Raw genomic sequence first — 13,700 nt, 5'->3', positions numbered from 1 at the left:
GTGGCTCAGTCGGTTGAGCGACCGACTTCGGCTCAGGTCATGATCTTGCAGTTTGTGAGTTCGAGCCCCTCATCGGGCTCTGTGCTGACAGCTCGGAGCCTGGAGCCTGCTTCAGATTCTGTGTCTCCCCTGTCTCTACCCCTCCCCTCCTCACTCTCTGTCTCTCTCTGTCTCAGAAATAAACATTAAAAAATAATAACAAAAATAAAATTTGAACTATTTACGTTGCCTAGGACATTCTGTCAATAATTGCTTCAAATCTTTGAGTTTGATAGAAGTATCTATGACATCAAAGATCTTCATTTCATGTAATGGATGTAATGATACTATTATTTTTTTTCTTTATAACAAAATTATTCCATGTTTATTGTAGAGAAAAGAAAACAGAGATCAGTAGAATGGCAAAAGAAAAGCTATCCTTCTACCTAGAAATAAGCACTGTTTAATTTTTTAGTGTCCATACCTTCTGTCTTTTCAAATTGATATGTGAGTATGAATTTGTGTTGTTGTTAACAAAAATTGGGCTACCTATTTGTAGCCAGTTTTTTTTTTTCACTTCAAAAAGAAAAAAAAACACGAACTTTTTAAATGAAATTAAGTATTAAAAAACTGGGGGTGCCTAGGTGGCTTTGTCGGTTAAGCATCCACCTCTTAATCTTGGTTCAGGTCCTGATCTCAGGGTCATGAGTTCAGACCCCATATTGGGCTCCATGGTGGTCCTGGAGCCTACTAAGTAAATACAGCACACAGCACACGTAAATAAATAAATACTAAGTATTCTTCTATAGGATCATTTAAAAAGGTGTGAACTATTTGTTCCATGGGCATAGGAGAATTTTAGTAGTTAACTTTAGATTCTTAAACAGATTGTTTCCAACTGGCTTTAGTTCTAGGATTATCACAAACTTGTCTTACCATAGTATCATCTAATACTATCTTACTCCTTTAAGGTCTTCTCATTCCATTTGTCTGTGTGTAGGTGCTTATATCCCGACATCCTAGCTTACAGTTCTGATGAAGTTGTTTTAGCTTACAGATGTTCTCTATACTTGGGCAGATACAGTTTAGGCTTTGGAGGCTATATGAGTCTTCTAGAGCTGCCATAACAAAGTACCACAGACTGGATGGCTTAGATGATAGACCTTTATTTCTCCCAGTTCTGGAGGCTAAAAGTTCAAGGTCAGGGTGTGGACAGGGTTAGTTTCTTCTGAGGCCTCTCTCCTTGGCTTACAGATGTCCATCTTCTCCCCGTATGTTCACGTGGTCTTCTGTGTGTATGCGTTTGTCTGTGTCTTAATCTTCTGTTCTCCTAGGGACACCAGCCATGGTTAGGGCCCACCTAAATGACCTCGTCATCTTACCTTAATTACCTCTGTAAGGTAACGTGGAATCATGTTACCTTAATTTTTCCCCAGTCACATTCTGAGGTACTAGGGGCTAAAACTTCAACATATGAATTTGTAGTTTGAGTTTGGGGGGGGGGGGGGGGCGGGGGACGTAATTCAGCCCACAACAGAGGCATATGTTGCCTTTATTGTGAAAAATCCCACCAGGGAAGCAACTTGTAGTATACCTGTTAAAGTTTTCATGATATTTTATTAAAATATAATACATCTTGGGGTGCCTGGGTGGCTCAGTCAATTAAGCATCTGACTCTCGGTTTTGGCTTGGGTCATGATCTCAGGTACATGGGTTCGAGCCCCACATCAGGCTCCGTGGTGACAGCATGGAGCCTGCTTGGGATTCTCTGTCTCCCTCCCTCTCTGCCCCTTCCCCACTCACACTGTTTCTGTCTCTCTCATAAAGAAACTTCAGAAAAAGAAAAAAACATAACACATCTTTATAGGACTTGCTAGGACAGAGATCTTGTGTGCTTTGTTTACTGTTATATATAGAGCCTGGAACATCATTGGTGCCTACCCATTGCTGGTTGAATGAATAAGTGAATGTCAAGTTTCTTTAGTCATGTGGAGAAGTAACATAAATCAGCCTGCATACTTTAAAGTACTGATTTTTTGAGCATGTACACCATTATTATTTTTTTAATAATAAAAAAATATTTATTTTTGAGAGAGAATGCATTCATGTACATGTGGGGGAGGGGCAGAAAGAGAGGGGGATACAGAACCCAGAGCAGGCTCCAGGCTCTGAGCTGTCAGCGCAGAGCCCAATGTGGGGCTTGAGTTCACAAACCGTGAGATTGTGACCTGAGCAGAAGGTCAACCAATCAGTTGGACACTCAACCAACTGAGCCATCCAGGTGCCCCAAACACGTACACCATTATTTACCTAAGGTGTGCACGTTCAAGTGCCCAAAATTGCTAAGTCCATTGCCTTACAGAAGTCAGAGGCAGGGGGTCAGATCATCCCAGTTCCCCATTCACTGTGAAATGACACAGAAGCCCTCGATAGGACTGTCTTTCTTTCTGAGGGAAAGAGAGTTTTCTGTCTATTAGGACAGAAGTGTGTGTACACACATTGTTGTTGCCAGTTTACAAATGGTCAGGGTTTTTTTATGGCTATCCAGTCACGTGATTTTCTGCAATTTCCTTAGCATTACAGTTAAAACAGCTGAAAACTCTGGTCTGTTCCTTTGACCTGGGGCCTATTTTGTGGGCAAGATGGCCAGTGGCCAGGCAGGGTAGACAGAGCCATTGGGAATAGTAAAGCACTGTCAATGGTCTCTACTTACAAGTCCCATTTGGGGGTCTGCTTACCGGAAACTGCAGAAGTAGTACTCTGGTTCGCGCATTCTCAATTGAACACACAAAGTTACGTATACATACTGCGTATTGAAGAAGTATTTATTTTCCCTATTTATACTCATGAATGAAGAGTTCTCTCCCACAAAGAAACAAATATTGAATTATAAGTACATGTCTTAAAAACAAAGAAAGACTCTTCATCCAATGAGAGTAGAGCAACTTTTCTAATACCAGCCATCTTGCCTGAAGGTGGAAAGGGACGGACAACTGGCTCTTTTTGTGTCCCCTGAAGTTACATGAAATTCTAGTCAACGATGAACTTTTATCATGGAGGGAAAGCTGGCTTAATATGGCCTAACATGCCGATATCTTTCAAACGACTTTTATAGTTGAGAAGTACGCTAACAACTTATCAATCTAAAACCCAACGGAGAATCAGGAAATAAGCAACTGCTGGCTTCTGGGCAGCAAAAGAGGTGCTGGGCTTCAGGCTGACTTTCAACACATTTCTAGCAGTGTTGCTTATCCAGTTTCTTAACACTGTGGATTGGAATTGATCAATTAGAAACGGAAGAGGAGGTTGCTATTGGCAGGCACACTGAGTTCAGAAAGAAGGGACTAGGGATAGCCAGATAAGGAGGGAGGAAAAATAAGAAAGAGCAGGCAAAAACTCAGATTGGAATTTACTGTGGAGTCTGAAGGTATGCTAGGAAATAGCTATTACATACCTTCAAGGATGAAGAGTTTCTTGAGGATGGGATCATTCTGGGCCTAGTATAAATCTTTCTTATAAGAAGTTATGTTTGTATGACAATCCAATATAATATTTGAAGTTTACAATAATGCCCTTTTGTTCATATGTTAACTTTCTGACTTTTTTAGCAGAGGGAGAAAAAGCAAGCAGTGCATAGTACATTTTAGAAAAAAAAATCTACTCCATGGTACACCTGGGTGGCTCAGTTGGTTGAGCGTCCGACTTCGGCTCAGGCCATGATCTCGTGGTCATGAGTTCGAGCCCCACGTCGGGCTCTGTACTGACAGCTGAGCCTGGAGCCTGCAGCCTGCTTCAGATTCTGTGTCTGCCTCTGTCTCTGCCCCTCCCTTGCTCATGCTCTGTCTCTCTCTATCTCAAAAATAAGTAAACATTAAATTTTTTTTTTTAATTTTACTCCAAATGGTTCACATATAAAGGGAAAACTGTCAGCCACCAGAAATAATGCATCCCTCTAGTTATCTGAGTAGCTAATGTATTTGGGATAACAGAAGTTGTATGAAGGTGTTCTCAGTAGCCCATCCCTATGACTGTGCTCCTTGTCTGAGAGGGAGACTTTATTCAGCTGCATTACTAACGGGATTTGGAAACTCTAAAGGACATCTCTCCACCTGCCTGTCAGCTTTCTGCTGTACGTGTCACTCTTGGGTCAACCCCTTCCTGGGCAAAGAAGCTTCGCTGTGCCCCCAGGTTCCCTGTGTTCCCAGGTCATTCCCATCCCTCCACCTCTGCACACTTTGCAAAAAAAAAAAAAAGAGAGAGAGAGAGAGAGATTCCTTAAGAACCTGCAATATTCCAGTCCCCGTACTAGCACTGGGGCAGAGAAATTGTTAGCAGGGCAAGTCCCCACTTACAAGAGGTGTGCAATCCACTGAAGACGCAGACCCCCTTGTTCTAAGACAGACTCCTCCATGGTGCTTCCCCTCCCTCTGCACCTGGATGGAAACTTGGTTTGTTTTTAGAGACATCACTTCCTTTAAAAGCCTTTCCTCCAGGAGACTAGTTCTCCAACTCACAAAGGAGGCCGTGGAGTCTAGGAAAACACTTTCTACTGTCCCTTCCATTCCACGCTCACCATCTTTTCACATCCTTCCCTCCTGTATCAGTCGGCTCAGGCTGCCATAACAAAGTGCCATGCGCTGGGGGCATATACGACAGAAATGTCTATCTCACAGGTCTGGAGACTGGAAGTTGGAATCAAGGTGCCGTCAGGACTGATTCCTCCCGAGGCCTCCTCCTTGGCTTGTAGATGACGCCTTGTCCCTGTGTCCTCACATGGTCTTCCCTCCGTGTGTATCTGTGTCCTAATCCCTTTTCACAAGGACACCAGTCCTATTGGACCAGGGCCCTTCCCTATGACCTTATTTAACCTTAATTACCTCAGTAAAGGCCATATCTCCAAATACAGTCACATTCTGAGGTCCTGGGGACTAGGATTTTGACATGTCAGTTTGGGGGAGACCCAATTTAGCCCGCAAGACCTCCTCTGACTTTGGTGCCATCTGCTTATGCCCCCCTCTTCTCATTTGTGCAGGTCACGTACTCATCTCTCAGACACACTTCCCTCAAGATATCCTGAGGAACCAACTCCATGATTTTCCTCTCGAGCCTGTCCCCTCCTTCATTTTCAGTGACAAGACCCTCCGTGTCAAGGACTCATGTCCTGGCCCTTCTTCATAGCTTTCTCCATGTCCTTCAACCCCGTGGTTGGAATTTCTGCTCTGTCCATTTTTTCCTCTTTCTCCTGAGCCTTTGTCCACTTCCCTGGTCTCAGCCCCCCTCAGTCCTTTGTGCACCCTCCTCGCTCTCTCCCCTGCTTTTGCCCCCTCACCTCCATCGCCACGACCACTCCTGATTCTCAGACCCTGCCCCCTCAGTGTCATCTCCCTTGTGATGGATTTTAGTCATTTCAGTTTCCAACTGTCCCTACCATATGTTTTCTCTCCTCTGTGGCTCCATGGCATTGAAGCTAAAACAGCGGAATTTTTCTACCACCAGCTCCTAAGTGTCTTCTCTCTTCAAGCCTCAGCCCCATGCTGCTCAGCTTGCTGTCTGGCTCTGCCCCTTTTCTGTATTCAAAACCATCAGGTGTGAAGCCCCACAACTTGCCTGTTTCCCAGCAATATCTCTCAGTATGCTCCTAGTATTCTTTTTCTTTTTCCTCCTGTCATAGAATAGGAAGTATCCCTCTTTTCCTGCAAGGCCGATCTCTCTGCCATGGACAGACACACACACACACACACACACACACACACACACACACACACACCTTCCTTCAGAAGCTGTTTTCTATTTCATATATCTGTATTCTCTCCCTCTGTGGATCCACATTCCTTTCCTGGTGACATAAATGGTCTGGGTGGTTTACCCATTCTAAAACCTCTTTCCTGGACGCTGATATTCCTCGAGATAATCTTCAAGGCACCATCAAGCAAGGGTTCTCAACCTTGACAGTATTGCCATATGGGGCCACGTAATTCTTTGCTGTGAGTGCTGTCCTGTGCCTTGTAGGACGTTAAGAAGTATCCTTGGCCGGGGCGCCTGGGTGGCGCAGTCGGTTAAGCGTCCGACTTCAGCCAGGTCACGATCTTGCGGTCCGTGAGTTCGAGCCCCGCGTCGGGCTCTGGGCTGATGGCTCAGAGCCTGGAGCCTGTTTCCGATTCTGTGTCTCCCTCTCTCTCTGCCCCTCCCCCGTTCATGCTCTGTCTCTCTCTGTCCCAAAAATAAATAAACATTGAAAAAAAAATTAAAAAAAAAAAAAGAAGTATCCTTGGCCTCCACCCATATATATTAGTGGTACTCTTCCCCCAACCTGTGACAATGAAAAGTGTCTCCAGACATTGCTGAACATCCCCCGGTAGGGGTGGGGGTGGGGTCAGAATCACTGCAGCTGAGAACCAGTGGTATAGACATTAAGAGTGTAGATTCTGCTACATCATCTTCAGCCTCGCTGTCCTGGGTATACAAAATATCAGGCTATAGCTTTAGAATGTTGTCTGTACATACAGAGCATAGTACTTAGAGAACAGAAAGAGTTTGTGCTTGAGGCTTTTGTGAAGGGTGGATGGTTATAAACCAAACTAGCCATCTTAAAGCTGTACATCGGGGTGCCTGGGTGGCTCAGTCAGTTAAGCATCCAACTTGGGCTCAGGTCATGATCTCGTGGTCCATGGGTTCAAGCCCCGCGTTGGGCTCTATGCTGACAGTTCAGAGCCTGGAGCCTGCTTTGGATTCTGTGTTTCCCTCTCTTTGCCCCTCTGCCACTCATGCTCTCTCTCTTTCTCTCAAAAATAAATGGTAAAAAAAAAAAAAAAAAAAAAAAAAATTAAAGTTGTACATTGACTTATCTTGCTAATTAAATCCTTGTAAAAACAACTGCACAGACCATGGTTTTCTGCAAAGCAAGAGCATTTTATTGAGATTAGTCCAATCAAATAGGCATTTTTTGTTAGCAGACCACTCAATTCTGAATTGGTGGACAACAACAATAAAAGAGTGGGTTCCGGGGTCAGATAGTGTGGTGTGCATCTCAGCCGTGTGACACTGGGACTCTGCTTCGGTTTTGTCAGTTACAGAACAGGGATGATAAGGGCACCTCCCAGATTGAAGGGTGGAGAGGGTAAGCAAGATAATACACACGAGGCCCTCAGAACAGTGCCTGGCACATAGTAGGGGTTCGGTAAATACTAGCTGCTCTGATCCTTTCTCTCCCTTCCCTTCATCACCTAACTTCTCAACAGAGCATGGCTTTCCCCTCCTCTTCCAGTGGTTCTGGAACCCCCTGTGTGCTGGCCCTGCCTTGTGCTCTCAGATCGACTTACCGACTTCGTTCCTTTTTGGGCCCTTTGCCTTGATTTCTCTGTATTTTAACACTGTTGACCATCTTTTCCCTTGACAGCCCTTACTTCCTTGGCTCTTTTGCTTCTTTAGAGGAAGAAAGAGAGAGGGAGAGAGCCCACTTGTCACTCCCTCATCACCCACCTAACTGCGGGCATTCTCCCTTGGCTTCAGCCTCTAGCTTTTGCTGCCCATTCACTCTGTCCCTAAGATGTGTCTTCGGGCCTGCTCCCTGGTTCCAGCTTCCTCTCATCTTCCACAGACCACCCCCTCTCGCCACCAGTCACGTCGCTGGTCAGTGGACCCAGGACCCACCCAGGTACCAAACTTGAGCTCAGGGAAGAAGTCTTCTTTAATTCTCCCTTCTTCTCATGCCACAACCAGTTGGGCCCAAGCCCAGTGAGTTTCATTTCTGTAACATTTCTGTAACATCTGTAACATTTCTGTAACATCTCCTACCTGGTCTAGTCCCTCCACCTGTCCCACTGTTTTTGCTGTCGTCACTCCACCATGGCTGCCGTGATTTCCTATCTTTCGGTTCCACACCTTTTGGTCACAGCTCCAGAGGGATTCTTTTCCCTTCTGTCATATCAAATTGGTCAAGTTCTGGGGAATCTACATGCTAACTGTATTTCCAATTAGTCCATTCTTCCCTACCTCTACAGCCAGGGCTCCCTGGGTCCTCAGTATTTCTTAGGCAGACTCTTCTGTTAATCCCTAACTAGCCTTCCTGTCTCAAGTCTTCCAGACCCTTCTCCACAGTCCTCGGAGGGAGGCTCTGTCTGCCTTCCTCCTTAAGCCTTTCGGGGCCTCACCATTGGATAAAGTCCAAGTCAGCTGCAAGGTGCCCAGAGCTCTTAGCGGTCCGGCCCACTGGCTATTTCTCCAGCTCCATCTCTTGCCACCTCCCCTCCTCCCTCTGCCCCAGCCACAGAGTGAGGTATTTGCAGTTCTGGAAACTGACCTTGTTTTCCGCCTCTGTGCCCTTGTGCTTACTACTTGCTGCTCCCTGTGTCTGGAGTGCCCTGCCCCCTCCTCTCTGCCTAGGGGACACCTTACATATCTCGTGAGCTTCCGTGAATGTCACCTCATCCATGCGGCCTTCTCCAATGTCCACCTCCTCCTCCTTCTTGATTCTCTTACTTTGCATAGCACAGAAAACTATGGTTCCCATTTATCCCCACCTCAAGCTCAGTATCCCCTGCTCTGTCACTTTCCACCTCGAATGGGCTTCTACCCCTGACTTTCTCTTTTTGTCAGTCCTTCCTTCAGTCACCTAAGACCCAGGCATCATCAGGGCCCTTGCTTCCTTTACACCCCCATCCCTGGTCCACCAGTTGCTTTTCTGGCTTTCCTCTGAAGTGGTTCTTGATCTTCTGTTCTCCATTCCTTCTCTACCCCTACCCTAGTTCAGGCCCTCATACCTGAGGTTTTCCATGGGTAGTATTCAAAATTCCTTGTGGTAGAGCCTCAGCTTGTTTACCTTTTTGGTCATGTCACCTGCATATCCCTGTATATGTCATAATCTAGCCATACTAGATGCCATCCAGATCTGTGAACAGGACCCATGACTTGCTACAATCATGCCTTTGCATCTGCTGATTCTAATCCCAATCTCCATCTGCAAAATTTCTAGCTGTTCTCCATGGCTCAACTCCATTGGCTTTCTCTTCCATGAAGCTTTCCCTGATTGTTTTTTGTTTGTTTGTTTATTTATTCACTTATTTGAGAGAGACAGTGTGTGAGAATGTGAGTAGGGAAGGGGCAGAAGAAGAGGGACAGAGAGAGAATCTTAAGCAGGCTCTAGGCCTAGCAGAGAGCCTGTTGTAGGGCTTGAATCCATGACCATGAGATCATGACCCAAGCCGAAATCAAGAGTTGCACCTAACCCACCGAGCCACCCGGCTGCCCCTCCCTGATTGCTCTTACTAGAAGAGATCTCTTTTCTCTGAGCCCCTGAATCTCACACCAACTTAATGGTTTTTAATATGTTGGTTTGCATTTCATGCTTACTTCATATGGATGCAGAGATTAGACTATAAATTCTTTTAAGGCAATGGATATGAATTATCCATTTTTGCATCACTTCTCTGCTAGAGAATCTAGCACAATTTCTTGATGTGTAAGCATATCAGCTTGATCGAGATATAACTTACTTACCTGTACAAATCACCCTCTTAAAATGTACAATTCAGGGGCACCTGGGTGGCTCAGTTGGGTAAGGGTCCGACTTTGGCTCAGGTCATGATCTCGCAGTGGGTGAATTTGAGCCCTGCATCAGGCTCTGAACTGACAGTGTGGAGCCTGCATGGGATTCTCTCTTTCCCTCTCTCTGCCCCTTCTGTACTTTCTCTCTCTTTAAACTTGGGGTGTCTGGGTGGCTCAGTAGGTTAAAGCATCCGACTTCAGCTCAGGTCATGATCCTACGGTTTGTAAGTTCAAGCCCCGCATCAGGCTCTGTGCCCACAACTCAGAGCCTGGAGCCTGCTTCAGATTCTGTGTCTCCCTATCTCTCTGCCCCTTCCCCACTTGCTCTCCCTCTCCCTCTCTCTCTCTCTCTCTCTCTCAGAAATAAAATAAAAACATAAAAAAAATAAATAAAATAAACTTAGACAAAATGAAGTGTACAATTCAGTGGCTTTTTAGTATATTCAGTTGTGCAACCATCACCACTATCAATTTTAGAACATTTTCATCACCCTGGAAAGAAACCCCATGCACGGTAGTAGTCAATCCCCAAATCCCCCAAACTCTCAACCCTCCACAACCATTAGTCTACTTTCTGTTTCTATATATTGGCCTATTCTGAATATTTCATATAAACAGAATCATACAATATTTGCCTTTTTGGGTCTGGCTTATTTAGTATGTTTTCAGTGTTGATCACATTGTAGCATGTATCACTATTTCATTCCTTCTGACTAATATTCCATGTATGGATATATCACATTTTATTTATTCATCAATTGGTGGTTATTTGGGTTGTTTCCACTTTTTTAGTTATTATGAATAATGCAACTGTGAACATTTGTGTACCAGTTCTTGTGTGGATATGTTTTGATTTGTTGTGTACCTAGAAGTGGAATGGCTGGGTCATATGGTAACACTATGTTTAGGATTTTGACGAACTGCCAAGCTGTTTTTAAAGTAGCTGCACCACTTTACATTCTCACCAGCAAGGTAGGAGAGTTTCAATTTCTCCACATCCTTGTCAACACTTGTTAGTATTTATCTTTTTGAGTTTAGCCATCCTAAGTGGGTGTGGAGAGGCATCTTTCTCATTGTGGTTTTGATAGCATGACTCTTTTTTCCTATTAGATGTTCAATAAATATTTGTTGGATAAATGATATTTATATGAATATGAACAAACAGAACTTTGAACAAGCCATTTGACTCCAAGTTTATTAATTAGCTAGAAAAGATGAACACAGAACCCAGTATCATTAGAATTCAATTTTTATTTATTTATTTATTTTTTTAAGTAGGCTCCAGGCCCAACGTGGGGCTTGAATCAAGACTCGCATGCCCTGGGGCGTCTGGTTGGCTCAGTCGGTTAAGCCTCCAGCTCAGAGTCAGAGCTGAGTTGGGCTCTTTGTTGACAGCTCAGAGCCTGGAGTCTGCTTTGGATTCTGTGTTTCCTCTCTCTGCCCCTCTCCCACTTGTGCTCTGCCTCTCTCTGTCTCTCAAAAATAAATAACTGTAAAAAAAAAAATTAACAAAAAAAAGAGTTTCATTCCCTACTGAAAAGCCAGCCAGGTGCCCCTAAAATTTAATTTTTATAAGTTATTTTTAAACTGTTTTCTTTTTAGTTGCCAGAATTATCTAGATGACATTATAAAGGTAGTGATTTGTCATAAAAATTCATTTGGCTTTTCAGGTTTGAGTGTATTTTACAGAATGAGCTCAATTAAAAGCAAAATTCTAATTTTGATGTTCCTATGCAATACCTACCACTTGCTGGGGAGACTGGAATCTTGAGGCAAGGCAAGTAAATAAACTAGCATTCCCTACTTGGCCCTTCCTTTGCCTTCTTAGTGGAACACACTACAACTCGGAAGCTCCAGACACAATTCTATGGTGACCATGTGAACTGTTACTCCTGCTTAGAGACCTGCTCACTTCCTCCTCAGGCATGCCTGTCTTCACAAAAGCACTTGATAAATACACTTGGGGATGTGGAGTCAGGGGGTGGGGGGTGGTGCATAGGAAAATGCAAGTGCTGAAGTTTCTCTGAGTAGAGTTTTCCTCAGTAAACAGCAGACCCTGGGAAACCTAACAGGTTCTGAAAACTTAATGTTGGTGATTCTGGACGTCAGAGAAGCAAGCAGCTGAATCAGTTCCCTCTTGGGCAGTGGTTCAGCCTACTTATCTCCAGGCTAATGGTCCAACCGCTTTTGCTTGGTTCTGTAGAGTTCTATCTTGGCCAGAATCCTTAATCCATCCCTAGATAGACACTTCTTTCCATCTGCAGCCCCGAAAACCTGAATTCCATTGAAGGCCACAAATGAAAGGCCCATGATAGGGCTTACAACTTTGTGTGGCATGCAAGTGTCCTCAGAGGAGCTGGTGTGGTACAGCCAGGGTCAAAGGTCATAGTAAGTACAGAGTAGGCAGCTTTGTGTACCTATAACATCGTCTTGCCTAACTGGTCTCAAACGCCTAATTCTACAGTAGTATTCTCTACAACTATTTAGGAGGCACGTTTGTTCTCAGAAACTGGGGGCAGGGGGGCATTTATTTTCCAAAACCACAATCACCCCTGTCTAAAGAGGTTTCCTAAGGGCGAGAGAAGGCTCCTCTCAGAACCCCGTTTGGAAAAGTATTAACAGTGGGAAACATGTCAGCTGCTTGTTGGAGGAAGCACAGCCCAGGCCTGGTTTCTCTGGGGCTCGGTGATAACTTGGGCCGCCACAGCCACGCTGAAGCGTTGTGGCAGCCGCCGCCTTGGGGATGGAGAGCTAGCAGCTCCGAAGAGGGCCCCTACTTTTCAGAGTTGAAACAGGAGCCCTCTGAAAGAAAGAGATATTGCGTGTGGCTTCCCTGGTGCCTCGGAGGGCGACGTGGATGACACAGCATCAGCCCGTGCCGTCGCGGGGTGGGGACACAGCGGCGGTAGGAGCCTGTGCCATCCTCAGCCCCTTGGGGGCGAGGTAACCCCCGCTTAAGCCTCAATTGTGGAGTGTGGGGAAGGGAAGGTGACAAAAGCCGGTCAGAGTTGAATTTGTTGGACGGAGAATACTTTCCCGGGCGGCAGCCCCAGCGCTAGAAGGACCGGGCTCGGGGAAACAGCCCGAAGTTGGGGGCGGGGTGAATCGCTGGTTCCTTAATCTCTTGCCCCATCATCTACTCGCCCCACCTGGATGCAGAGCGAGGACCGCGTGGAGAGGGAACGGCGCGGGTGGGGCTCACCCTCCCGTTTGCCTCCGTGACCGAGCCGGGCGGCGCCGGGCGGGGGAACCCGACCCCCATGCTACCCCCTGTCGGCCCCCGGGGCGCCCCTCTCGCGCCTCCCGGGCATCGCTGCCTATCCGTCTCCTCCGTTAAAATAGTGAAACAAACCATGGAGTGAAGTGATGGAAAGCCGGGGGCGGGGAGTTGCCAGCAAGTGAGGGGCTGCCGGGGAGGGGGCGCGGTGGTCCTCGAAGGTGGCCGTCCGGCGAGCGCAGGGCCGATCGGGATCGCGCTCAGCTGCGACGGCCCAGACCCTTTCCCTGGGGCGGCCCGGCCCTCCCCTGGCCCGGGGCGCCGGCGGAGGGCGTGGGGCAAACCTGGGGCTGCGGTGGGGGTGGGGTGGGGGACTCCACCTCCATCCATCCCGGGATGGAAACTGCAGTCACCCCGCTAAAATCGGGGTGGGGGCGGCGGTGGGGACCCGCGGGTACCGCGGATCCCCCCCACCCCCCAGCTGGAGCCGCCGCCGCCGCCGCTCAGTAACACGTCCCCAGGAGACTCGCAGGAGCAACACGTGATGTGTCTACTTATCAGGGTGAGAGGGGGAGAGCGAGTCTCCGAGCGTGCGGGCGAAGAAGCGGGGCGGGGGGCCGAGGCGGGGGCCGGGACGACGGCTGGGGCGCCGGGGTCGCCAGCTCCTCGCCCACCTCCCTCCCTGTGGGAGAAGAGGAGGAGGGGAAGTGACTGCGGAGTTGATGAACTTTGCACATCCAGAAACGCCATTTTGATTCCTTTTCCGGAACAAGTTTGCATCTCTCCTCGTTCTCTCCCCGAAGCCCACCGGTCCCCACTGCATCATGCCTGGGAGCCAAGCGCCCTGCCCGGCCGTAAGTACGCGCCCGGGGTTCAGGCTCCCGGTACTCGGGTGGCAGCGAGATGTCTAGGGCTGAGCGGGAGCGACCTTTTAAAGAACTTTTGGGGATGGGGAGGGTGA

The 13,700-nt window shown here is 47.0% G+C and overlaps 1 protein-coding gene across 5 annotated transcripts in view; it reads left to right on the top strand.

The window, feature by feature from the left end:
* The window catches only part of RREB1 (ras responsive element binding protein 1), a 183,951-nt gene that overhangs the window by 36,836 nt on the left and 133,415 nt on the right, over positions 1-13,700 (top strand). For 4 of the 5 annotated variants that reach the window (XM_045497490.1, XM_045497491.1, XM_045497488.1 and 1 more), the window contains exon 1: positions 13,141-13,593. The exons of the other annotated variant lie outside the window; for it this stretch is intronic. The gene's annotated coding sequence lies outside the window, so the exon portion shown is untranslated. Of the gene's footprint in view, positions 1-13,140; positions 13,594-13,700 lie in introns of those variants that run through there. 5 annotated transcript variants of the gene reach the window in all.

The sequence above is a fragment of the Leopardus geoffroyi genome, chromosome B2, assembly GCF_018350155.1.
Source record: "Leopardus geoffroyi isolate Oge1 chromosome B2, O.geoffroyi_Oge1_pat1.0, whole genome shotgun sequence".
In the NCBI taxonomy this organism is placed as follows: domain Eukaryota; kingdom Metazoa; phylum Chordata; class Mammalia; order Carnivora; family Felidae; genus Leopardus; species Leopardus geoffroyi.
The sequence above is the reverse complement of the archived record's forward strand: the minus strand, read 5'-3'. Positions and strand labels throughout refer to the sequence as shown.